General features: G+C 41.4%; 1 protein-coding gene across 2 annotated transcripts in view; it reads left to right on the top strand.

The window, feature by feature from the left end:
- The first annotated feature begins 940 nt into the window (after positions 1-940).
- SGMS2 (sphingomyelin synthase 2) overlaps positions 941-25,706 on the top strand; it is an 81,552-nt gene continuing 56,786 nt past the window's right edge. For both annotated transcript variants that reach the window (XM_019416737.2, XM_019416747.2), the window contains exon 1: positions 941-1,474. The gene's annotated coding sequence lies outside the window, so the exon portion shown is untranslated. The remainder of the gene's footprint in view (positions 1,475-25,706) is intronic.

Genomic DNA, 25,706 nt, shown 5'->3' with positions numbered 1-25,706 from the left:
CAAACTTGCCTGTGGCTACACATTTGAATCTAGTCCCAGGACACCCAAACTTCTGATGAGGTCTGTCTGTGATTCTCCACAAAAACTGTTGGTTTGAATTTCCATTTACTTTGACTGCATCCTAGCAAACCAATCTATTTGCTATTGTCTTCTGGGCAAAATGCCTAGGCTTTGTAAAATTGAAAATGAATTCCTCCTGAAAAGGAAAAATAAACCCAAGGAAAATTAACTTCAATTGTTGGTGTGCTCTTCTGGGTTCTTGCCTTTCTGCAGCTTTAAGTGAGTGCATTTTTCACAACAACGATGCTGAAACTTTGGTTAATTTTAGGAGCAAGTTCATTTGGGGGAAGCTTCTGTAGTGGAATCTTACAGTTGTGTGTTTTGGAACAGCCCTGTGTATTTGTTGTTGTTGTTGCTGTTGTTATTGTTATAGTAGTTTTTAATTATCATAGATAAATGATTGTTTCCCTACATGATTTCTGCAATAGGCACCTAGAGATGCCTCTGGATTATTTTTGTTGATTATATGTAATCACCCATAAGGCAATGCAAATTCTAAACATAATTACCCTGTCCAGAAGTAGAAATGAACATAAAATATTTGTCATTTAAATTCAATGAAGATTTGGCCAATTCTAATTCATCCTATTTAGACTCTGAGCCTGCCATTGTTTACTTTGAAAACTGCCCAGCAGGTGTATGAATAGCAACTCCAAGAAACGTAGAGCCTTGACCATTTTTAAGAAGGCAACACCCCTTCTAAAAACATATCTGCTGAGCTCATCAAGGAAACCACTGGGCCGCCTTGTGCTCCAAAAGCTGCGGAAGAGCGCAGCGCTCACTTGAGCAAAGAACTACTCTCTCTCAATGTTTATTTTGGTTACGGTCTCTTGTCCTTAAAGAGAAGCAAATCAATTAACAGGACAGATGACACGGCGGTTAGTCACCGAGGGGAAAGTATTATTAGCCTCATTAACTTGGAGCACCCTTCCAGCTCACACCTAGAGTTGGCCACCGAGCGGACCTATTACTGACACAGCCAGGCAACCTTGCGAGGTTTGGAAACCCACTTCTTCGACCTAGGCCCGGGCACCAACCCTTCGAATAACCGCTGACGTCCCCAAGCCCACTCACACCCACGTCAGGAAGCAGTTCCTGAAGAAGGCGAGGCACGGGGTGGGGGAATCCCTTCCCCGCCCCATCCTTAAAAGTTGCTGGGAGCGGCACCCAAAGAACTTTCCCAGATTGATCTCTGTCACCGCTCAGGGAGGTCTGCTCCGGGCCCTCAGGCTTTCCGCCCGGAGCCAATCGGCCGTGCCTGCCAAGCCCCTCCTTCCCAGCACCTTTAATGGTTGAGAGAGGGGAGGGTCGGCTGGGGTTTTCTTCTTAAGAAGTCGCACCGGTTTTTCGAGCTCCGCTCTGCGCCTGGAGAGCCACAGCAGCGGGAACGGCCGCTGCCACCACCGGGCCGCGGGTGAGTCACTGTTTGGAAATGGAGTGGGCGGGCGAGGGTGTGAGAGAATGAATGATGTCAAGAGCGCGCAGGGCGGCGGGCGGGGAGAGCGGGCCGCCGGGCCGCGGTAAACACGGAGCGCCGCGCCGCGCCGCGCCGCGCCGCGGGCCGAGCGGGCGGGGAGACCCCGCCCTCGGCGCGCACGGAGCCGTCCTCGGCCGCCGAGCCCGGCCCCGTGCTGCAGCGCCGCCGGGAGCGGCCTCGGGGGCGGCGGCCGCGGGAGGGAACCGGAGAGCGGCTTCCTCGGCGGGGCCGCGGCGCGCACGGCGAGAGACCCCGAGCAAACTTTCTAGCGGCTTCGGTCCGGGGGTGGCTGCGGCAGCGGGCTCCGTCCCCTGGCCGATCCCGCCCGGGAGCCGCCGCCTTCGGCCGGGAGCGTCGGGAGCCCCAGGGTGAGGAGCGCCCGGAGGGGCCGGGGGAGGAGACCGGGCTGAGAAGCCGCGCGACGGACGCGGCGCGGGGAGGGGGAAGGTGGATGGCGAACGCGGACGTGGCTCTAATTCGGCCCCCGCGCGCCCCGCCCCAGGGCATCCTTCTCCAGGTTTTGCCTGCTAGGGGGTGAGTGCGTGGCCGAGTCTCCCAGCTCTGAGCATTCGTCTCATTCATTTGCAACCATTTCGGGTAACTCGGTCCTGGCGTTGAAAGGACACAGATTAAACCGTGCATTGTCCAGAGCCACTCCGGAGGGCAGGACTGAAGTTCAGGAGGTGGAGGAGGGACTGTCTTGTTCTTTTCTGAGAGCCACTTACTGACGACGTGTGGACAGTAACAGTCCAGCCCTGGGCTGCCCTCCCTGAAGCCTTTCAACGGTTGGCATTCCCGAGTTACTTGGCTTAAGGAAAGGGATGGGTGGGAGTGGACGCGTCTACCTCTCCGAGATACGGATCGTCGTCAATAACCCGCGGCGACCCCTTGAAACAACTCAAATGTTCTGCAGTCTTTTCTTTCTGTTCATCAATCTTGGCCATTCTTCTGTTTCATCTTGCTTGCTCTAATATGACCTCAAAACGTTTTGACGTTTATGCTAAATTTTGAAGACATTCAACTGTTTAGTGACCCCAGGTTGGGTGTGGATTTTGAATTTGAACTTTTCAGATCGTTGGTGTCGCTCGTAGTCTCCTCTAATAACGGTGGGTTCCCAGTCACATTAAACACTCTGAAGCAGTAAAATGGGACTATAACTACAGATGAGAATAATGAGGGTTAAAGCAAGAAAGACCTGTCATAATGTATGGCGCAACTCAGACCCCAACAAATTGTGACTTTATGTATAAATAATAGTGTGTTTGAGTGCTGGATTGGGTGATAACCAGTGAATTGCCACAGAATTTCCTGCCCAGTAAACCTGGTGGGCTGTGGTCTGGCGTGGGAAATCCTTTGGCAAGTTCCTCAGATCTTCAGGAAGCTAAACCTTTCATTGTGGATACCTGACAGGTTTTGGTTGCCACCCCATTTCAGGGGAATTGCTTGTTCACTGTTTAAACAGAGCCAGAGCAACGGCTGAAACTGACAAACCTAGAATTTGGAGGAAGACTGGACATGTGGAAAACTCTAACTTTACACTTAACTACCCACCCCCCCACCCCCAAATAAGCAGTGCAAAATTCTCATGGTCCTTTCCTTAGTTTGCTGCTAGCCTTACTTCAGGGTAGTCTTCTGGTTGAAGTGTTGTTTTGCGAGTTAATATTTAATTTGGTTTCTTTAGTTTTCATTTTTAAGTAAAGCTGGTTGACTTATAAACCTGGAGGGAAACACTGGACACCTTTGGGCTGCTGCCTCCTGGTCTGCGTTTCTCTTCTGGGATTTTATAAAGCCCTAGGAAGTATTTGGAGGGATAGGAAGTATTTGCTTGGGTGATATTGAAAACATTTGTTCTTAACCATATCTAAAACGGCTTTTAGGGTCAAAGGTCAGAGGGAATTTTTCACACCACATGATGTAGAATGGTCTTGGGCTTTGGAATCCAGGAGACCTGAGGCTATCTGGGTGGTAACCTGACTCTCCCTATTTGAGCAAGTTAAACTGGGATTTTCCGGATACTTTACACAATATATAGGGGAAAATAAAAATAATCTTACATCTATTAAAATAAACAATAGAATACAAATGATAACTTTTTCTTTTTTTTTTTTTTTTTTTTGTTTATTTATTTTGAGAGAGAGAGAGAGATAGCATGAGATGGGGAGGGGCAGGGAGAGAGAGAATCCTAAGCAGGCTCCACACTGTCAGCGCACAGTCCAATGTGGGGCTGGAACTCGCGAACCAACCGTGAGATCATGACCCAAGTGGAAATCAAGAGTCCATGGCTTAACCAACTGAGCCACCCAGGTGCGCCTGGACTTTTTCTTTTTTAAAGAAGTGATACTTTGAAGGGAGTTTTGTTTTGGGGGGAGGGGGGTTGACAATTACTAGACAGTTTCAGACTAGAGTAGCCTACCTACCTTTATCTGGCTATCTTATGGGGGAATTGAAGCCTCTAACCTGAACTGTCAGACATTTATTCACTTCATTCAGTTGGTGAACATTTAGTGAACAGATACTCTATTCCAGTCACTGTGCTAGGTACGGGTGATGCTAACACGAAGGAGATTTTGTAACTGTCCTTGTAGCTTACAGTCCAGTACAGAGCGTCCCTTGGCTTTGAAAATAGAGGGGGAAAGAAGGAGCCAAAAAAGAGGAGACAGTGGGGAATGGGGAGGAAACAGAAAGTGACTAGGCTCCCATAGGCTGCCTCCCACTGGTAATAGCAAGATCCAGTGGCTTTCTAATGAGTCCCGAAATGGGGCTCATAAATTCGTAAGAGGCTGAACAATGCAAGTATGACTTCCTTTGTCCAATAAAAATATTATAGACAAGTTTGGCTGTTAAATTAAGTAATTTTAAATGAACCCCAGAGCAAACTGGTTTAAATGAAATCTGAAGGGTAAATTCAACTCAACCAAGACTTATTTACTGTGAGCAAAGCTCTATGGTAGGTTTTTAAGAAGATGATTTCTGTGTGAGAATATTCCAATTTATTTAATTTTCCCCCATATGATAAGTATATTACTTATGTAAGTTTAAAAGTACAGATAAACAAACCAGCCATCACTCAGAAAATCACTTAATACTATATCTTCAAATTTTTTCACCCTGTGAACATATAACACAAAGAGCTAATGTGTATTGAGAACACTGATTTAAAGAGAGAAAATAACGTTCCTGAAGTTGCACTGCTAGAAAGTCATTCTCTACAAAACTGAGTTTGTTCCCTATACCTTATTTTCTAACTTGCTTTTTTCATTCAAATATGGACGTCTTTATCACTAAAATACTCTTTTACAGCAGCTTTTATAATTTTCTATTATATGGCTGCATCCCAGCTGAACCAATCGCCTATTTTTGGACAGTTAGTTTGCTTCCAGTTTTTACTATTTTAAGCAACTCTGCATTAAGTATCCTTCTAGCTATGTCTATGAGTATATAATCCATGATCACTTTAGTCATTTTGCATTTTAAAAAGTGAATTATAATGTTCAATTTAGCTGCCTTTTTTTTAATGATATTCAGAATTAGAAAACTTTCTCCTCTCTCTTTAAAATTTAAGTTTTAGTTTCTGTGTTCCTTTAGTGTTTCTCATAAGATTTCAGCAATAGGATCAACATTCTCTGTGGAGCTGCACAATAGGTCAGTAGCTCATTACGCAAGGGATTTATCTGATGAAAACAGAACACACAGGCTTTCTTAAAGAGCTATTTGGGCTTGTATTTTGTTGTTCGCTGTAAAGCTAAAGTTTTGTGGGGAAATATAGCAGAATGGAGCAGTGCTAATTTTGCCTGGTAACTCTCTGGAAGAAATTCTGCTTCTACAATTTGCCTCCTTCATTCCCAGTAAGATGGCCAAGTTAAAACTTTCAGTCATTGCATTTAGCAGATTTATCACTACACTAGCTTTAGACTAAGCACCATCACTTTTAAATAGGTCACCTTTTAAAAAACCTTATGTGTTTGTTGTTTGATCTCTTGAAAAACATATCATTGGTAACACATTTTTGGGTTGATTTAACGAAAGGGCAATAAATTTCCACTAGCTAATTTTCATTATAGGTATAAAGCATTTCTTCATTTATGCATTCTCATGTTTTATTATTCTATCATACCCTCTTTGCTACCTGGAGTCAGCATTTAAATTTTGCTATGGGTTTACATTTGCATTTCCAATGCCAGTTACTCTGTTCTTATGGTTTTAATAAAGGATGTTAGATTATGCATAGTGTTCAATTTAGCCTTTTCTTTTTTTTTTAATGTTTTATTTTTTATTTATTTTTGAGACAGAGAGAGACAGAGCATGAACGGGGGAGGGTCAGAGAGAGAGGGAGACACAGAATCTGAAGCAGGCTCCAGGCTCTGAGCTGTCAGCACAGAGCCCCACGCGGGGCTCGAACCCATGGACCGTGAGATCATGACCTGAGCTGAAGTCGGATGCTTAACCGACTGAGCCACCCAGGCGCCCCCAATTTAGCCTTTTCATACAGAAACTCAGATCAGTTCTAATTTCTATCCATGACTTTTCTAGGATGAAAATATAAATAGGGTAATCTGTTATTTGCTGGTTAGTTTTCCCTGCTACCAAACCCTAACTTGATGATTTGCTGACAATTTAAGATTCAGCTTTACAATTTTGTTTCGTAGTTTAATCATGGCACTTAAAACTTTCAAACCAAATTTGGCACATTCTTAGATTTTTTTAAAAAGAAGCATTAAGTGGATTGAGTGTTGTACTGTTAAAAAAGAATAAAACAACATATTAAAATTGTTAAAGAGGAGGTAACAAATTCAAAGCCAAAGTGTCCGAAAAGAAAGCCAGGTACTAAAAGTCAAATCAGGTGAAAGATTCTGGAAGGACCCCTTCAGGTGAATGTCACTTCTTTGCCTGGTACTGTCTGTGCTGAGGTTCATTTATAGTGATGCATTTCATCTGTGGAAAGAAAGATGCCCAGATGTCAGGGTTAGCCTTGGGCAGAATTGGGAAGGAGCTGAAGTACCCACCTTAGGGCATCCTTGACTCTTAAGTTTATTTGGGTATACTTGTTTCACCAAGAAAGTGTTCAGTGAGTATCTGAACAAAGGTAAATTGCTCTCCAATTGAAACTGTGGAACTGGAGGCATCATATTTATGGAAAATTGGGGGAGAAGTGTCTACCCCTGGAATTTAATTACCTCCTTAAAATTGTTTTAAAGTTTATTTATTTTGAGATAGAGAATGCACAAGCAGGTGAGGGGCAGAGAGGAGAGACAGGATGCTTTCTGTGCCATCAGCGCAGAGCCTGATGCAGGGCTCGAACGCATGAACTGTGAGATCATGACCTGAGCTGAGATCAAGAGTCGGATGCATAATTGACTGAGCCACCCAGGTGCCCTTGCCTCTTTTTAAGATGATTAGAAATGCAAAATACGTGATATGAATTAAACTCTTGAAAAGCTGTTCCTCAACTGGGAAGGAGCTGAAGAGAGGGGTAGCCCTGGAGATGGAGAGACGACTGTAGAGACCAAGATGGAAATGTGCGAAAGGCCTGTTCCAGGTTGGCTCCTCCTGTTGGAACTGGGGTCGTGCGTGACCCTGGAGCGTCTGGCCTGGCAGGTGTGACAACATGTGTCAGAGGCCTCCTTGGCCTGTTTTGCCAAGGAGAATCATCCTGGGAAGGCACTCTTAACATACACTTCACTGGATGAGTTAAGGATCCTTTTCCTTAACCTGGGAATTACTTTAAGTAGGTAATCTGATCTAATACCTAGAGAAAATGAGAAGGAATGAGTTTTTATTTAGGGGTAGGGATGCCAGTCAAAGAAAGACTATATGGTTTTGGATCATGGACCACTTAGTGAATTGAGGGGCCTTGGAGGCATACCTTTAGATGGCAGCCCATGTCCAAAGAAGTGGAGACCTCTCCGGAAGACACTTGCAGCAGTAGTTGAACTTGAAGCCAGGCCTTTGACACAGAGCTTGTCCTCCAAGCTTCCTCACACCCAGAAACTGGAGCTAATCGGGGAAAATAGTGATGGTTGAGTAATGGCAGATACTCTGAGATAGCGCTTTTTCATCTACCCTGGAACCACTCTCTTCATCTCCAGACTGCCCTGCAAAACAGAAACTGTGCTGTCTCCACTGTGGAGGTAGGGAAGCCATTTTTAGAAATGTTAACACACTCAAGGCCACAGAGCAAGGGTTTGAAGGGAGGGCCGGCTGATTCTAATGTCCCACACTGCCCGATATCCCTCCAGGCTTTCTGTAATCTTTTCACTGGCTTTGGAAATATGGCAGTTTTTAGGGAGTGGATATTTTGATACGGGATTGTATGTTTACCACCCCATCGGCTGGGATGCTTCTTTGGTCTCAGCTGACCTCAGGTCATGAAGTAACACCAGAGAGATGAACACACACAGGCTTAGGCCCACCTGGACAAGTGCAGCTGTGTGAAATATATGGTCTTGTGGCCTCCTAAAGAAAGACACACTCATCGGGGAGGATAGTGGGGTGTCATGAATCCCAACACCACCCCTCACCACTAGGTGACCTTGAGCAGCTTTCTCAGATGAACCTCCATTTCCCGGCTATAAAAAGGGAATAAAATATTTACTTCAATAAGGTGACTGTATGATGTGTAAAACTTTGTGAGCAAAACTTCAAGGGTAATGCTTGGTTCATAGTAAATACTCAGTGGCTTAGCTTTCATTATTTTATTTTATTTTATTTTATTTTGCATATAACCTGCATCTCTAACTTTTAAAACAAAGGGTTCAATTCTGTTACCTCAAAAATCAAATTATTTCTCATTATTTTTTAAAAACTTCTTTAAATGTTTATTTTTGAGAGAGGGCGCGCGCATGAGCACAAGCAGGGGAGGGGCAGAGAGAGAGGGAGACACAAAATCTGAAGCAGGCTCCAGGTTCTGAGCTGTCAGCTTAGAGCCTGACACTGGGCTTGAACTCACGAACCGTGAGATCATGACTTGAGGTGAAGTCAGACATTTAACCGACTGAGCACCCAGGTGCTCCATCATTATTTCTTTTGCAATAGAATAGCCATTCATCACATCATGCCTGTATTGGTAGGGTCTGGGTCCTATCCTTCACCCTTCCCTCCTCCTCCTCATCACGGTTAAAATGAAATAATTGAAGTTGTTTGTGCATTGCCATTGAATTCAAGAACTTTCATAAGAACTATATAACATCATCTGTGAATGCTGAAAAGCTTTCAAAGTAGCAATCACAATATGCCAGCCCTCTCAGCAGATGCTGGTAGCATTAACGTAGCACAATTGCTGTGCCTTACGGAGCACAGCCTTCTGAAGAGTATTGTACCATGAACACCACTGTCCCAGAAAATGCCCAGGGCCATTAAGAATCACAGACCCCACTGTCCTCCCCGATGCTGTGAGTCTTTCTTTAGGAGGCCCTGAGACGGTTTATTTCACACAGCTGCTACTGTTTTCTGAGATTTGCATTTGTCCAGCAAGTTGTTTAATGTCCAGTTATGACCACCCCAGTAGCTACCCAACTTTAATAGCAAAAAAAGGCATTGTTTTTGTTAAAAAATTATATATATATATATTATTATATATAATATATATAATAAATATATATAATAATATATATAATAATATATATAATAATATATAATATATATAATAAAATTATATATATTATATATACATATATATATAATCTGTGTGTGTTTATGATATACTCTCTATAATGGATTAGTGCTGAGAAGCACATTCCCTTGGAATATAGTTTGGCAAGTTATAAGCAGCAAGCAGGAACATTTAAAATTTTATTCACCAAATACTTAAAGCACTCACTATTTGCCAAGGTTTTTTCTGAGCACTTAGAACTTCTCTACTTCTCCCCAAACACTCTGAGGCCGATATTATTATCCCTGTTTTAAGAATCCCCATCTGAGACAGAGAGGTTAAACTTGCCTAAGGTCACAGAGCTGGTATAAGGCAGAATTAGATTTTGAAAGCAGTTTGGCAGTGGAGTTGAACCATTGCACTTAAAGAATCTAGCATGGAGGGGCACCTGGGTGGCTCAGTTGGTTGAACATGTGACTGGCTCAGGTCATGATCTCACAGTTCATGGGTTCGAGGCCCTCGTCGGCCTTTGCACTGACACTGCAGAGCCTGCTTGGGATTCTCTCTCTCCCTCTCTCTCTCAAGTATAAATAAACCTAAAAAATTAAAAAATATATATCATTAGAGTAGCAGACATAAAATTGCAAATCATGCTGAGCTGTGTGCACTAATCTCGGGAATGGGAGAATGTACTTCTTTTCCAGACTCAATACCAACCCTGACTGAACACTCAGAAACTTTTAGAGAACTATGTCTGACAATACTGTACTGAAAGGTAAGCATCACCATCTTTCAATACTGATACTGAAATACAGGACCTAGTTTCAATACTGATACTGAAATACAGGACCTACTGAAATACAGGACCTAGTTTAATCCTCTGGGTGGTAAGTCACAAGGAATTGATGGCACAAACTCACGAACTGTGAGATCATGACCTGAGCTGAAGTTGGACGCTCAACCGAATGAGCCACCCAGGTGCCCCATGATATTTATTTTTTAAGTTTTAAGGCTTTCACCCGTTATAACATAGTTGAAAGTTCTATTGGGGGCCAGTATTTGTACATGTGAGGTTTCATTGACTGTCTTCTAATTGGTATTGGAGATGGTGGTCGACAGAATCATGGCCCCCCTCAAAGGTTTCACATCCTAATCCCCAGGATCTGTGTATCTACTATGTTACATGGCAAGGGGGAATTAAAGTTGCTAATCAGCTGATGTTACCAAATGGAGATTAGCCTGGATTGTTTGGTTGGACCCAGTGGAAAAGAGAAGCACAGGAGTCAGAATCAGAGAGTCCGAACTAGCAGTTTTGAGTTTAAAAAACTTAAAGGACCATTGCTGGCCTTGAAGATGGAAGGGGACCACTAGCCAAGGAATGTATGCAGTCTCTCAAAGCTGGAAAAGGTAGGGAAATAGATTCTCCCCTAGTGCCTCCCAAAAGGAATACAGCCCTGCTCACACTTGGATTCTAGCCTAGTGCAACCCATTTTGTGCTTCTGAACTCCAGAACTGTACGAAAATAAATGTGTGTTGTGTAAGCCTCTGTGTAAGCCGCCAAATTTGTAGTAACTTGTTACAGCAGCAAAGAGAAACTAATAGAGTTACCACAATTTGCATTTGGATCTGTTACTTAGGCCAGCACCGGGAAAGCTGTGTAATCTCATGATTTGTTGTTATGGCACATCAGGTATAGCAAGTGTTTATATTTTGGGGGCTATCATATTTTACATGCAAAACTAACCGCTTTGGGGGCTTTTGATAATTCTGTACATTCTTATACCTAGCAAATATTTAAAGTGACAGTACCAAGGTTTCAGAAAAAAAAAAAAAAAGTCTGTTGGTTCTGGAGCAAGTAGCGCCACTTTGCTGGGCCTTTTTCATCAGAGTTGCAGGACAGAAATATGGCTCTGCACTCCACATGGTGGTCATCACCAGTCTGCGTTTGTTTGGGGGTAAGATGATAGTCCAAATGTGGGGGTGATTATCACTTGAGTTCTGACTCCAGAGTCCTTTAATTGTTTTCTAAATCTGCTCTTTGCTTATCCGGCAACTTTATTAGGAATTCTCTGAGAGCAAGGGCATATCTGTACAAGGACTTCCCAAACTATAGCAAATTAAATAAAAGATGGAATCATTCATTGGATCGTCTATATCAAGTATCCAGAGGGTTACAGGACCCCAGAGTAGGTGATATCTTGGAATCGAAGAATCAATTACTAGAATTAAAAATAACAAGAATTGGGGGAGGGGGGCGCCTGAGTGGCTCAGTCGGTTAGGCATCCAGCTTCGGCTCAGGTCATAATCTCATGGTTTGTGAGTTCAAGCCCCATGTCGGGATGTGTGCTGACAGCTCAGAGCCTGGAGCCTGCTTTGGATTCTGTGTCTCCCTCTTTCTGTGCCCCTCCCCTGCTTGCATGCACACACACTCTCTGTCTCTGAAAAATAAACATTAAAAAAAATAACAAGGATTATAATGGATGGGATTAGTTTTGTTTTGTTTTTTAAAGGAATCATCCAATAGCTAATCTTATGTTGTGATTTGGAGACAACTTCCATGAATTCAGGTCTCTCCTGGGGTGCCTGGGTAGCTCAGTCTGTTAAGCTTCAGCCTCTTGATTTTGGATCAGGTCATGATCTCACAGTTTGTGAGATTGAGCCCTGTGTTGGGCTCTGTGCTGATAGCGTGGAGCCTGCTTGGGATTCTCTCTCTCCCCCTCTCTCTGTGCCTCCCCTTTTCACTCTCCCTCTCCATCTAAATAAATAAATAAATAAATAAATAAATAAATAAATAAAATTTTAAAAGTCAGGGTCTCTCCTTTGTACAATGTAGACATAGCAGTGTAAGGAATAAAATCTTGGGATTTTCCTATATTAAAAAATGAAAGGGGCACCTGGGTGGCTCAGTTAAGCGTCCATCTCTTGGTTTCAGCTCAGGTAATGATCTCATGGTTCTTGATTTGGGCCCTGCAATAACAGCATGGAGCCTGCTTGGGATTCTCTCTCTCTTCCTCTCTTTCTTACCCTCTCCCAAGCACTCTCATCTCTCTGTCTCTCAAATAAATACATAAATAAAATTTTAACAAATGAAATAAGGGCTAATGTAAGATTTTTAAAAATAATTTTAAAGAAATATTGGTAGAAAATTAGCTGGATGGCATAAATATATATATATGACTGTTTCTAGGAGAAGAGACTGCCTTGTGTAGAAATATTTAAAAAAATGGAAACTTTTAAAACCACAGAGATAGGACATTTTCATATTTGCATTTCCTTTGAATGTACCCCTTTGAGATTTGGAGTCACTTTGTTAATTTAAGGGGGAAATTATATATGCATAAAAAAAGTAGGATTGATTTCATCTTAAATGTGAAGGTTTGGAAGAAACTCAAATGATGTGTAGGAAAGAAGCTTTTGGTCTGTGTTCTAAAATGCTTTGGGAGGAGATTTTTCTGGGCTCTCATCTCCTTAGTCTAGGAACTTCTCGAGCCTCGGCTCTAGGGGTGCCGGGCTCCTGTAGGACTCTGGACTCCTTTGCTTGCATTTTCTCCTCATCAGGCAATTCTTGGTTAATAGTTTGCCTTCCCTGCCAATATCTCCATCATGGAATGAAGATGTCTTAGTTATTTAAGAGGCCTAGTAACCTTCACCAGTACCAGAAGGTATCTATCCTATCTCATAGCCATCCCTGATAAGTTAATAGATAAATGTTTCCTGTTGCACCTTTTGTTAGTATGAATCAGAGCTTCTCTCTCCTGGGTGAGCTGATGAAATAGTTTCTGGGCAAAGATCAGACCTGGGACCAAGGTGCTGCCCTGCCCCCCAGGAGGTAACCATCCCCTAAGAACTCAGTGTTGTCCAATAGAAATATATATGAGCCACGCATGATAGCTACATGTATAATTTGAGTTTTCCAACAGCCACATTACAAAAGTTTTTTTTTAAAGTGAAATTAATTTTAAGAACATATTTAAAAAAAATTTTTTTAAATGTTTATTTATTTTTGAGACAGAGAGAGACAGGGCATGAACGGGGGAGGGTCAGAGAGAGGGAGACACAGAATGAAACAGGCTCCAGGCTCTGAGCTGTCAGCACAGAGCCCGACGCGGGGCTCGAACTCACGGACTGCGAGATCATGACCTGAGCCGAAGTCAGATGCTCAACTGATTGAGCCACCCAGGTGCCCCTTTAAGAACATATTTTAACTCAATAGATCAAAATATTCTATTTACTATTGCCAATTATAGTCAATATAACAATTCTGGGAATATTTATTTGTTTCTAAATTTTTGAAATCTGGTATACATTCTGCACTTAACAGCACATCTCTGTGTGCATTGGCCACGTCTCGCATGCTTAGCTATCTGTGGTTAGCAACTACTGTACTGGGAAGTGCAGCTGTGACCAATTTTATCTTTAAGCAAAAATACCCTGCATGAATCTGAGGATAATTCCTTAATAGTTGCCATCTAGTGATTCTGGTGTGTTGTATAAAAACTGAATTAATTATATCATGGTGTCGCCTTAGCACCAGAAAAAACTGGTTCTGGTGCCTTTTGCTGGAAAGAGTGAACAGGCTGAATGGTACCGGGGAACATCTCTCTGAGGTTATCTGTAACATAAATTTGTGAATTTCAATGCCAGGAGGTGTGTCTAGGCCTATAAATGAAATATGTAGATTATTAGGATAATGCTTAGAGAAAAGATGACTGTTCCTATGCATTTATGAGCTGATACCATAGGATGTGTGAAGCATCTGGCCTGGTCTCAGCCCCAGTGCCTCCCCACATTTAACTCCTCTCCTCTGTCACCTCACTCTCTACCTTTTTATCTACCATTGTCTTCATCCTGTCCTTGCCCTGTGTATATACATAATGCTGCTTACTCATGTATGCCCTTGTTCAGTTCCCTATTGTAACAATTTGAGGAGCAAGTCCACTCTAAAACCTAGATCACAGAAATTATTACTTGATACCAAATATTGGTCTGCCAGAAACAGATTAGAATATAAGAAGACACAGGCACGATGTGAGAGGGAGAGAGGAGAGAGGGAGACACGGGAGGGGAGGGGGGAAGGAAGGGAAGAGTGCATTTATGTGTGGGAACATAACTAAAAGCAGAGGATTTCATAGCAAAACATTCCCCAGCTATTGGGCAAGCCACTGTTCTCACCAAATTCTCAAGATAGGTTTCTTTGGGTTTCATAAATGTACTGACACTACACAGATGGCTGAGACATAGTTCCAAGCCCTCTTTGATTCCTTCTGAAGTTGATTAGCACATTCAACACAATGTTGTGAGCACTTGCTAGGTGCTAGACTTTATTCTTGATTCTAGAGATTCAGTGAATAGCAGTCAGGGCTCCTACCCTAATGGAGATTGTTTGAGTTTATGCGTTGAAAGAGGAAAGGACGCCGAAAAGAAAGATTGCACAATGATAAACAAGTAAAACCAATAAGTAAAGAAGGTTAAGTTCAGAGGTAGAGCTGGTCTTTAAGGGCAACTTAAGGGTGATATGGTGGAGAGTGACTGGGGAAGCCTGTTCTAGCACAGTTACGAAAAGTTTGTTGGAAGCAGTGAGACTTGTACTGGGTTGTGAAGGATGAGAGGGAAGGGCATATGCATCAGCCTGGGGAGGAGAGTGCTTGGTCACACAAGTGGTGGGAAGGAGCCAGCAGTGAGGGAGAAGTGGCTCAGCCGGCAGAACCAGGTTGGATGGGGCTTGCAGACTTTGTGAGGAGTATGGTCCTAACTGCAAATGCAGTGAGAAGGCCTTATGACTTGATCTAAGAAGGAGCAGGCATGATCTGATTTACATTTATAAGACTGTGGCTGCTGGGCAGAGAATGAGGTGGAAAGGAGCAAGAGTAGAAGCAGGATCAGTTGTTAAGCTACTGCACCAGAAGGGATGCAGCCTGTTTGGGAGGCCGTATGAGAGAGGGAGAGCCCCAGATGCATTTGAGAGGTATGGAGATTGAATTGACAAGACTATGGTTAGGTTTGGATGAGGGGCATGAGAGAGTAGGAGAAGTCAAGGAGGACTCCCAGATTTTTGGTGGGTGAGACAGTTGTAGAGAATAGAGTTCTGTTTTGGACATTGGTTAGTTTGAGTTGCCTGTTAGTCATCCTAATGGAGACAGATGTCAGATAGCCAGCCATGACCAAGAGACCTGCATTCAGGGATGCGGTCGGTGTGGGAGCTGTTTCAGCATGGGACTGGTGCTATGTAAAGTTATGGGGAATCTACTGTCATCTAAGGAGATTTTGTAGGCAGAGAAGAGAGACTAAGATCAAACCCCAGGGAATAACCGAGTTGAAAGATCAAGTAGGAGACTATGGAGTAACCAGCAAGGCAGGAGAAGGACCAGAAGAGCAGTGTTCCAGATGCCAGCAGAATCAAATGTCTAGAGCAGGATGGAGTAATTAGTTCTGTTGTAAGTTCTTGAAAAGTTGATTACGAGGAGAACACAGTATTCACTGGGTTTAGCAATGTGGAAGATTCTTTTACGTGGTGACCCTGTTTTTTAGAGAAGTGATTTAAAACACAAATGAATTGACCCACAGCAGGTCCTGCAGGAAGCTTTCCTCACAGTCTCCCTTCTCCACATCACCCCTGGGGGCTAGGGGTTCCCTCATTGTTCTGGAGTACTTAGTCCTTTCTCTGTCAACTGGACTACCATATTGGAAGGTGATTTTCTGTTGAAATTAGGTTCTTTCAGACTGAGCTCTTTGATAGCAAAACTTATACTGTGTGTGTGTGTGTGTGTGTGTGTGTGTGTGTGTGTGTGTGTGTTAGCATGATGCAGACACTCAGTACATGTTTTCTGAATTAATGTGTTGAGTATTTTTGAAACTGCGTTTTTCCTTGTGTTATTTACTCCTGTGTTGTATCAGCAGAGGCCAATGAAGAGCCCAGATTTCCTGATTCTCAGTTTGCTGCCCTCTGCCTTCTACAGCCATGGTCTTGCCTGGACTGATGTTCCCCTTTTGCCCAGGATTGCCCCCACCCCTCCCCCTCTACTCTTCCCCCAACACCTGTTGGCCAGTGATTGCTTTGGAAGGCTTGCTTAGCTCTAGTCTTTGCTCTGGTCCTCTCTTCTTAGACCTTTCATTTGTACTTTATACCTTCTTGAGATCCACATGTGAACACCTGTGGAAATCACTTCTTTTCCAGAAACCACCCCTCTTCCCCACCTTCAAGTTCTTGGGGAGAAGACATCTGCAGTTACTCCATACAATTTACCATTTTTACCCCCTTGCATACTTATGCATCTTAAAGGCCTAGAAGCAACTGACTAACAACTTCAAAAGGCTTCTTTTTAGCAAGTTTCCTTGTGTGTGTGTGTGCGTGCGTGTGTGTGTGGTTGTTTCCTCACCAAGGCTGTGTGGAAATTTTATTTCTTCTACACTATTTCTATTATTTTGTTTTCCACTTCATTCTCCGCCTGTTGCAACACCACAATTACACTAGTTGCTGTGGAGATAGTAAGTGCATTGCTAATAATGGAGGATTACTCCTTTAGGTGGAAGAATAGAAGCAAGAGGAGAATATAAATCTTGTTTTTGTGCAAATGTTTCCTAGTAACAAAAATAACTAAGTGGTATTAGAGTCTGTGGTGCAGAAATGTCTATATGGGATCGGCTTATGGTTTTAGAAAGGATTGGCTTTCTTAATTAAAGAAAATATTAATTTAAGCTGCTGGTCCTCTTAGAGGCTAATTCCCTAGTTTAATCCTTTACTATTCATTTTTTAATTTATATTCTTTGGCAGGTTGTTGTCCCAAATAGAGCAAGTTTTTTGTGGACTTCATCTTTTAAGATTTATTTCTTAGAGCCTTTTTTAAAAAACTTTACTAAAGGGGACATATTTTAATATTGTTCATCTTATATTTATTTCGTGAAATCTTGCAGTTTTCCATGGACTTTATTATTATTAAGGTGACCATGTCCTTGTATGCCCAGGACAGCCGCAGTGTATATAACAGGTTATCTGGCACTCTCAGAACTGGCCTGGTTAGGATGTTAAGTTATATGGCCACCCTAAGTAAAGACCACATTTAATAGAAAATGGAAGGAATGAAATATTTTATGCTTTTTTGTTTTAATCCATATAATGTACATATTTTTAGGTAGATATATGTGGATTATATACTCCCATGTATGTATGTGTAATATATATATATGTAACACATACATATGTGTATATGTATTTTTTCTTTTACTTCCTCCAACTAAACTTATAGTTTAAAACTTGCCAAATGTCTTGATGCTGTAGAGAGACACACATATACTTATATATACACACAAATATATACATACATATATATACACACAGATACACATATATATGTATGTGTGTGTGTGTGTGTGTATATATATATATATATATATATATATATATATATATATGTGTGTGTGTGTGATTCTCTCGTTACATTTAGGATTCTCTCTCTCTTCCCCTCCCCTGCTTGAGCTCTCTCTCAAAATAAATAAACAAACGTTAAAAAAATTTTACATTTAGGATTTTACATGATTCCCTCATGTTACATTTTTACCAAGATTCACTTTACTGTAATAATGGCTGACCTGGCTCTTCCTAAATGGACAGGAGCTATTTTGAGGGAGCAGTGTTCTCCAAATGTTAGCTGTTCTGATTTGAAATGACTTCTCATATCTCATTGGGTTTCTCTCTACCTAATACAAACACTCACTTCTTGTTCACATTAGATTTTTCTCCCTGCATGTAGTGGAATTGGATATATATCCTAGACTATTCCATTGTATCATCTATTAGCAGTTCAGTTATTGATACACCCAAAGGTAGAACAACAGCCACTAGACTAAGAAAAGGAAGGGCTTTTAAAATCTTGGACACCTTGAAGAGTAAAAAGTACCATTTTGATATTCAAAATTGAATTTAAAAAATATGCACATTCCTTCCCTAACTCATCCCTCTTAATATCAAGTTTATTAATGTAAAAACTCTGAAAGTCATACTAAGATTAAAAAAAAAAGATTTTCTAACATTTATTCATTTTTGAAAGACAAAGAGAGACAGAGTGTGAATGGAGGAGGGGCAGAGACAGAGGGAGACACAGAATCTGAAGCAGGTTCCAGGCTCTGAGCTGTCAGCACAGAGCCCGACGCGGGTCTTGAACCCACGAGCCGTGAAATCATGACCTGAGCTGAAGATGGACACTTAACTGAACCACCCAGGCGCCCCCATACTAAAATTTTTTTAATGTTTGTTTATTTATTTTGAGAGAGAGCTCAAGCAGGGGAGGGGAAGAGAGAGAGAATCCTAAGCAGACTCCGAGCTATCAGCGCAGAACCCAATGTGGGGCTCAATCTCATGAACCGTGAGATCATGACCTGAGTGGAAATCAAGAGTCAAACGCTTAACTGATTGAACCACCCAGGTGCCCCCATACTAAAATTTTTATAATTGATCAAAGATCCTTGGGAAAATTTCTGGCAGGTTATGCTCTGGGGCCAAGGGGACCTGGAAGTTGTTTTTGTTTTTTTTTAATGTTTTATTTTATATTAGAGAGAGAGAGAGAGAGCATGAGCAGCAGAGGGGCAGAGACAGAGACAGAATGTGAAGCAGGCTCCAGGCTCTGAGCTGTCAGCACAGAGCCCAACCTGGGGCTTAAACTCATGGGCAGTGAGGTCATGCATGACCTGAACTGTAGTCGGATGCCCAACCGACTGAGCCACCCAGGCACCCCTTGAAGTGGTTTTAAAAGAAAGTAAGAGGGGCGCCTGGGTGGCTCAGTCGGTTAAGCATCCGACTTCAGCTCAGGTCACTATCTCACACTCCGTGAGTTCGAGCCCTGCGTCGGGCTCTGGGCCGATGGCTCAGAGCCTGGAGCCTGCTTCCGATTCTGTGTCTCCCTCTCTCTCTGCCCCTCCCCCGTTCATGCTCTGTCTCTCTCTGTCTCAAAAGTAAATAAACGTTAAAAAAAAAAAAAGTAAGAGTTAGTGAATTGCCAGTATTGAAGACTATCTCTTGGGGTTAATCTCTAGAGAAGAGCGCTGGTGCACCCTTCAGTATGTCAGGGGAATACAAGTCGGTTGAAGGGGAAGAGCTTGGCAAGAACCAGGGAGCACCCTTTTGTGCCTGGCTGGGTGTGTGCTGTTGTGAACAGACAGACGTGGTCGCTCCCCGCATGGAGCCTACCACCTACTGTGGGAGCCATCCAATTAAAACAGGAAAACAAGGGGCGCCTGGGTGGCTCAGTTGGTTAAGCGTCTGACTTCGGCTCAGGTCGTGATCTTGTGGCTGAGTTCGAGCCCCGCATCTGGGCTCTGTGCTGACAGCTCGGAGCCTGGAGTCTGTTTCAGATTCTGTGTCTCCCTCTCTCTCTCTGACCCTCCCCCACTCATGCTCTGTCTCTCTCTGTCTCAAATATAAATAAACGTTAAAAATTAAGAAAAAAACCAAGGAAACAAGTATATAATCACAAATTGTGAAAGTGGGTCAGTAGTGCTCAGAGAGAAAAAGAGGGGAGACCTTCTTTAGACAGTGGTCAAGAAAGGACCCCTTGAGGAAAGAACATTAAAAGTGAGAAGTGAAGGATGAGAAGATGCTGGCCAGTGTGAGCAAAAACCCATGATGTCAGCTGTATATGAATGTGGAACTCAGGTTAAGTAATTTGTTCATGATCATTTAGCCAATTCGCACATAAGGTGCCCTCTGGGTTCCTCTATCTGTGTTTCTCAGCCTTTTTTTTTTTTTTTCATTATTGCCTTTTTTAGACAGTTTTTTCCTAACTACTCCCTTCCCCCTGTGAAATTTTAATGCCTTTTGGAGAATTACAAACCATTTCTTCCACCCTTAGAGCACCAGTTTTCACCATTGAGAATGCATACTTTATTACTTATTGTCTGTGGGGGTCATTTTAACGTTTCTTGAGGCAGACACCATCTCTAATAGGACAATAGTAATGATGCCACCTACCTAGACACTTTTTTTAAAATCTTCCACGAGGTTGGGAAGGGAGAAATAAAAGCATTTGAAATACAGTATGAAAAATCCTTAAATGGTCTAGGAAGGCTGGGATTAATCAGTCCCTCTAATCCAATTTGGTGCCATTTTCAGGGCATTCCTGGGTGAGGACCAGATTCAGGAAGATGGTGATTGTCGGGAGTTCAGGTTTTGTTTTGCAGCCTGAAGATTTGGATGTGCACAAAGTTGCAGTCCTACTTAGGAAGATTAATTTGACAGTTTCTTCCAGTACTTTCATAAAACATGATGAAGATCATGAAATGGGTGCTGCGTAGAGGGATAAAAAGGAAAATCTGATTCGTGATTGCTTCTGTGTTTCAGAGACAGCACATTTGTCTAAAAGAAACTCTATAGGAATTTAGGAGAAAAGCGAAGTAAAGGTAGAGAGTACTAGTAACCTTTTTTAGAGAAGGAAATTAAGGGGGTGATATAACTCTTCTTTATCACTAAGATTCTTTGGTCATTCAGGTTGAGATTATACATGTCTAAAGGATGTGGGTTTATCAAGGATAATTCATGTAATATAAGGTTGAGAGAAATGCAAGGAATATATCTGAAATTAGGTGATAGAATCTCTGGTCTGGCTCTTTCTCTGTATATGTATCTATGTGTTCACGTACGTGAGAGAGAAATTTAGATTAAGCTAGTTGTCTGGCCAACAGTCATGGAAACTGGAGAAAGGTGTACCTGTTTTAATGACCGGTCTTGTAATTTCCTATTGTACCTCTGTGAATTTTGGACGTAGGCTTAGTGTGTGTCACAGACTTATAAATTTTGCAGTGGTTACTTCCTCTTACTGTATCTTCAGCCAACATCGACCATCAGTGACATACAGATTTTAATTGTTTTTCTCAAGATTCTCTGTTCAGTGGTGTAGTCTACTTCTCCCCCCTTCTAATCTTTCTTTCTGGTTGTTTTGTTTACCTTCTCGACAAGTCCATTGCCTCTAGTAGGTGAACAAGAAGGAGGAAAAGTATGAAACTACAGCCAGAAGGATGTCATTTACAAAAGTTCCTTCCAAATGGTTAAGTGGGAAAGACAAAAAGTAAAGGTAATGTATGGTATCAGTCCCTAAACTTCATTTCTGTTCTTTTTGCCCCATTTACACAAGCCATGGAGCCCCTGCCCTACTCAGCCATCATTAAGAAAATGAAGCTGAATTTGTTTGTTTGTTTGTTTTAAATGATGTCCTTGCACTGTGCTTCTAAAATGCTGTTTGTGAAACAATCAAGGTTGGATACATACTCCCTTTTTTATATAAGTAGTTAATTACCTACTTTTGAATTCTAAGAATCCTTTGATTCCTTCCAACATGAAACTTAAAAAAAAAAAAGAAATATTGACAAAATTCTTTTTTGAATCATTTGTCCTCAAAAATATTTTTGTTCCTTTAAATGAGATTTGATTATATTTTACAAAGATTTTGGATTGACTCTTTAAACCTAGCCAGAATTTAACAAATACAGCTGTCTGATGAGCCAGCTTTATTATTAAGTATTTGTTTATAAACCACAAGTGTTACTAATAGTTTCTAAATATTGTGTCTGGAAACGGAAGTAGTGGAAGTAATGTGGTGTCAGCTGTGAATTGCCCTGGATGCGGTTGTCAATGAGAAGTGTAATAAGCTGAGGGTGTGCCAGCAACAGGACATTGGAAATGGAACTCTGAGGCCCAGACTCCTTAGCATCAGCCTCCATCCCAAGGGTGTTTTCATAGGAAGAGGTTCCCAGATCCCACATCCTTTGGATTAGGACTAAAGACTAAAATCATCGTGCAGTAAAGTGCTTCTTTACAAAAGGCATTCATGTGCACTTGTGAACTGAAGATGTAATTCGTAGAAGTCTTAAGAAGGCTGATTAAAATTGAGATTTTTAAAAATGTTTTTCTTATTTTAATTTTTGATAGAGTCAGAGTACAAGCAGGAGAGGGGCAGAGAGAGAGGGAGACACAAACACAGAATCTGAAGCAGGGTCCAGGCTCTGAGCTGTCAGCACAGAGTCCGACGTGGGGCTTGAACTTACGAACCGTGAGATCATGACCTGAGCTGAAGGTGGACGCTCAACTGACTGAGCCACCCAGGCACCCCAAAATTGAGATATTTTCATTTAAAATCACAGTGTACAACTTACATGGGATTTTGCAAATGCCAGAAAAATATCTTTTGGACCTGGCCATTATTTCTGTTGTCAAATTTCAGCTGCATTTTAACTGATCGCAAGGTTCTTGGTAGCAAGGTTCCTTGAGGCAAGCAGCTTGAGAAAACTCTTCACTTAGAGGGCTCCGTTAAAGTGAGTGTTCGGCTGTCTTAGGTGTCATTTTGGAAGCAAAACAAGTCTTAGGTGTGGTTTCATCTGGGTACAGTTTTGCAAATGGCACGTTATGGATTTGTTCTGAGCCCCTCCCTATATGGGTTTAGGCTGCACACTGAATGGGGCCTTTAATTTCCGCAGGGATGAGATGTGCCCTACCATTTGGTATACAAAGCATAGCCTTCATGTTTGTTGGAATGAATACGTATGTAGAATATGAAAACCTGTGGGGGCTGTGATGGAGTTATACATCTGAACATGTTATACCACAAAATGGAATGCTGCCCTGACCACAGATGTTTCGTCAACATTAAGTAGTGTTTAGAATGCCTTCTACATTTAGAAGGCTTAAGTGCTTTTGAATTATAAGGCAAATTTAGATCAGTGGTTGTATTTGAGCAAATTGTCATTGTTCTTGAAGGACATAATTGGGGCTGTTCTGCCATTAATGTTGGAATGTTGCTTTACAGCTTAAATCGCAGTATTTGGAGTAATTTTTTTTTTGAAAAAATTTCCGCTGTCTTAAATATGAATGAGTTTATAGGTAAATCTGAGAAGAACTTTTAAAAAATGAATAGCCTTTCTTTTTTGGTTTACAAAAAGACTGAACAGAAAGTACAGAATTTCCATGTACCGTGTCCCCACTTCCCCAGTTTTCCCTATCATTAACATCTTGCCTCAGTGTCATACATTTGTTATAATTGTTGAGCCAGTATTGATACATTATTATGAACTGAAGTCCACAGTTTACATTAGGGTTCACTCTTTGCATAGAATAAACCCATTCTATGGGTTTTGAAAAATGTGTAATGACATGTATCCACCATTACAGTATCATATAAAGTAGTTACACTGCCCTAAAAATTCCTAGTGCTTCTCCTTTTCATTCCCCTGCCCTAACTCCTGGCACTCACTGATCTTTGTAGTGCCCCTAGAGTTTTGCTTTTTCCAGAATCTCACATAGTTGAAATTATACAGTAGATAGCCTTTTCAGATTGGCTTCTTAGCAATTTACATTGAATGTTCCTCCATGTCTTTTCATGGCTTGAAATAACTCATTTCTTTTCATCACTGAGTAACATTCCATTCTATGGTATATCACAGTTTTTCATTCATCTATTGAAAGACATCTTTGTTGCTTTCAAATTTTGGCAATTACTTGCCATAAATATTTGATGTGTGCAGGTTTTTGTGTGGACATAAGTTTTTAAACTCCTTGGGTAAATACCAAGTGGTGCGATTGCTGGATCATATGATTGAAGTATGTGTAGTTTTGTGTAAAACCACCAGACTGTCTTACAGAGTGGCTGTACCATCCTGCATTTCTGCCACCAGTGAATGAGAGTTTCTGTTACTCTGTTATCTTCACCGGCATTTAATTTTGTTGGTGTTACAGATTTTGGCCATTCTAATAGGTGCGTAGTGGTATCTCACTGTTTTAATTTGCATTTCTCTGTGATATATGATATGAAGCATCTTTTTAGATGTTTATTTGCCATCTGTATATCTTCCTTGGTGAGATCTGTTCAGGTCTTTTACACATTTATGAATTGGGTTGTTTTCTTATTGTTGAGTTTTAAGATTCTTTGTGTATTTTATTTATTTAAAAAAATGTTTAAGTTATTTATTTATTTTAAGAGGGAAAGAGTGTAGGGGAGGGGCAGAAGAGAAATGGGGGGGGGGAGGAGAGAGATTGAGAGCGAGAGAGAGAGAGAGAGAGAGAGAATCCCAAGCAGACTCCATACTGCTAGTACAGAGCCCGATGTGGGGCTTGATCTCCTGAACTGTGAGATCATGACCTAAGCCAAACTCAAGAGTCGGATGCTCAACCGACTGAGCCACCCAGGCGCCCCTCTTTGTGTATTTTAGATAACATTTTATTATCACAGTCCCTTTTGTGAATATTTTCTCCCATTGAGAGGCTTGCCTTCTCTTGACGTTGCCTTTCACAGAGCACAAGTTTTTAATTTTAGTGAAGTCAGTTTATCAATTATTTCTTTCATGAATTGTGCTTTTGTGGTTGTATCTAAAAATCTCTATACCCAAAGTCAATTATTTTTATCCTGTGTTATCTATTTAGGATTATTATTTTATAGTTTTGTATCTTACATTTAAGCCTATGATTCATCTTTAGTTAATTTTTATGAATGGCTAGGATCTATATATAGACTTTTGTTTTGTTTGCATGTGGATGACAAGCAGTTATTCTAGTACCATTTGTTGAAAAGACTGTCTTTGCTCCAAGGTATTATCTTCGCTCCTCTGTCAAGGATCGGTTGACTTTATTTAGATGGGTCTATTTCTGGACTCTCTATTCTGTTCGATTGACTTGTTTTTCTGTTCTTTTACTAAAACTACAGTGTCTGGATTACTATAGCTTTATAGTAAGTCTCGAAGTCAGATAGTGTCAGTCTTCTGACTTTAGTCTTCTTCAACATTGAGCTGGCTATTCTGGGTGTTATGCCTTTCTGTATCAACTTTGTTGATATCCACAAAATAGCTTGTTGGGATTTTAACTGGGGTTGCTTTGAATCTGTAGTTCAGGTTGGGAAGAACTAATATCTTGACAATAATCGAGTCTTGTTATGCTTGAACATGGAATATCTCCACTTCTTTGATATCTTCAGAGTTTTGTAGTTGTTCTCATGTAGCTCTTGTACATATTTTCTTAAATTGATTCCTAAGTATTTCTTTTTTGGAGAGTGCTAATGTAAATAGTACTGTGTTATAAAATTAAAATTCTACTTGGTCATTGTGGATGTACGGGAAAGTGATTGACTTTCGTATGTTAACCTTGTTAACTACAACCTTGCTATAATCTTTTATTAGTTCAGGGGTTTTGTAAGTTCTTTTGGATCTTCTGCATAGAAGATCATGTGGTCTGTGAACAAAGATAGTTTAATTTTTTTCCTTCCCAGTCTACTTTTTATGTCATTTTCCTCCTGCATTAGCTGGGATTTTAGTATGTTGGTAAAGAGCTCCTCAGCCTTGAGTATGATGTTAGGTTTTTGGTAGATATTCTTTATCAAGCTGATGAAGTTTCCCTCTGCTCTTAGCTAACTGAGCGTTTTTATCATGAATGGGGTGCTGGATTTTGTCACATGCCTTTTCTGCATCTATTGACATGATGTGATTTTTCTTTGTTAGCCTCTTGATGTGATAGGTTGCATTATTGATTTTTGAATATTTAATTAGCTTTGCATGTCTGGTATAAATCTGTAGTCATGATATATAATTGTTTTTATACATTGTTGGATTAAATTT

The sequence above is a fragment of the Panthera pardus genome, unplaced genomic scaffold (assembly GCF_024362965.1).
Source record: "Panthera pardus isolate Hobbes unplaced genomic scaffold, ASM2436296v1 HiC_scaffold_13, whole genome shotgun sequence".
Taxonomy (NCBI): domain Eukaryota; kingdom Metazoa; phylum Chordata; class Mammalia; order Carnivora; family Felidae; genus Panthera; species Panthera pardus.
This window is presented reverse-complemented; position numbering and strand designations above follow the sequence as displayed.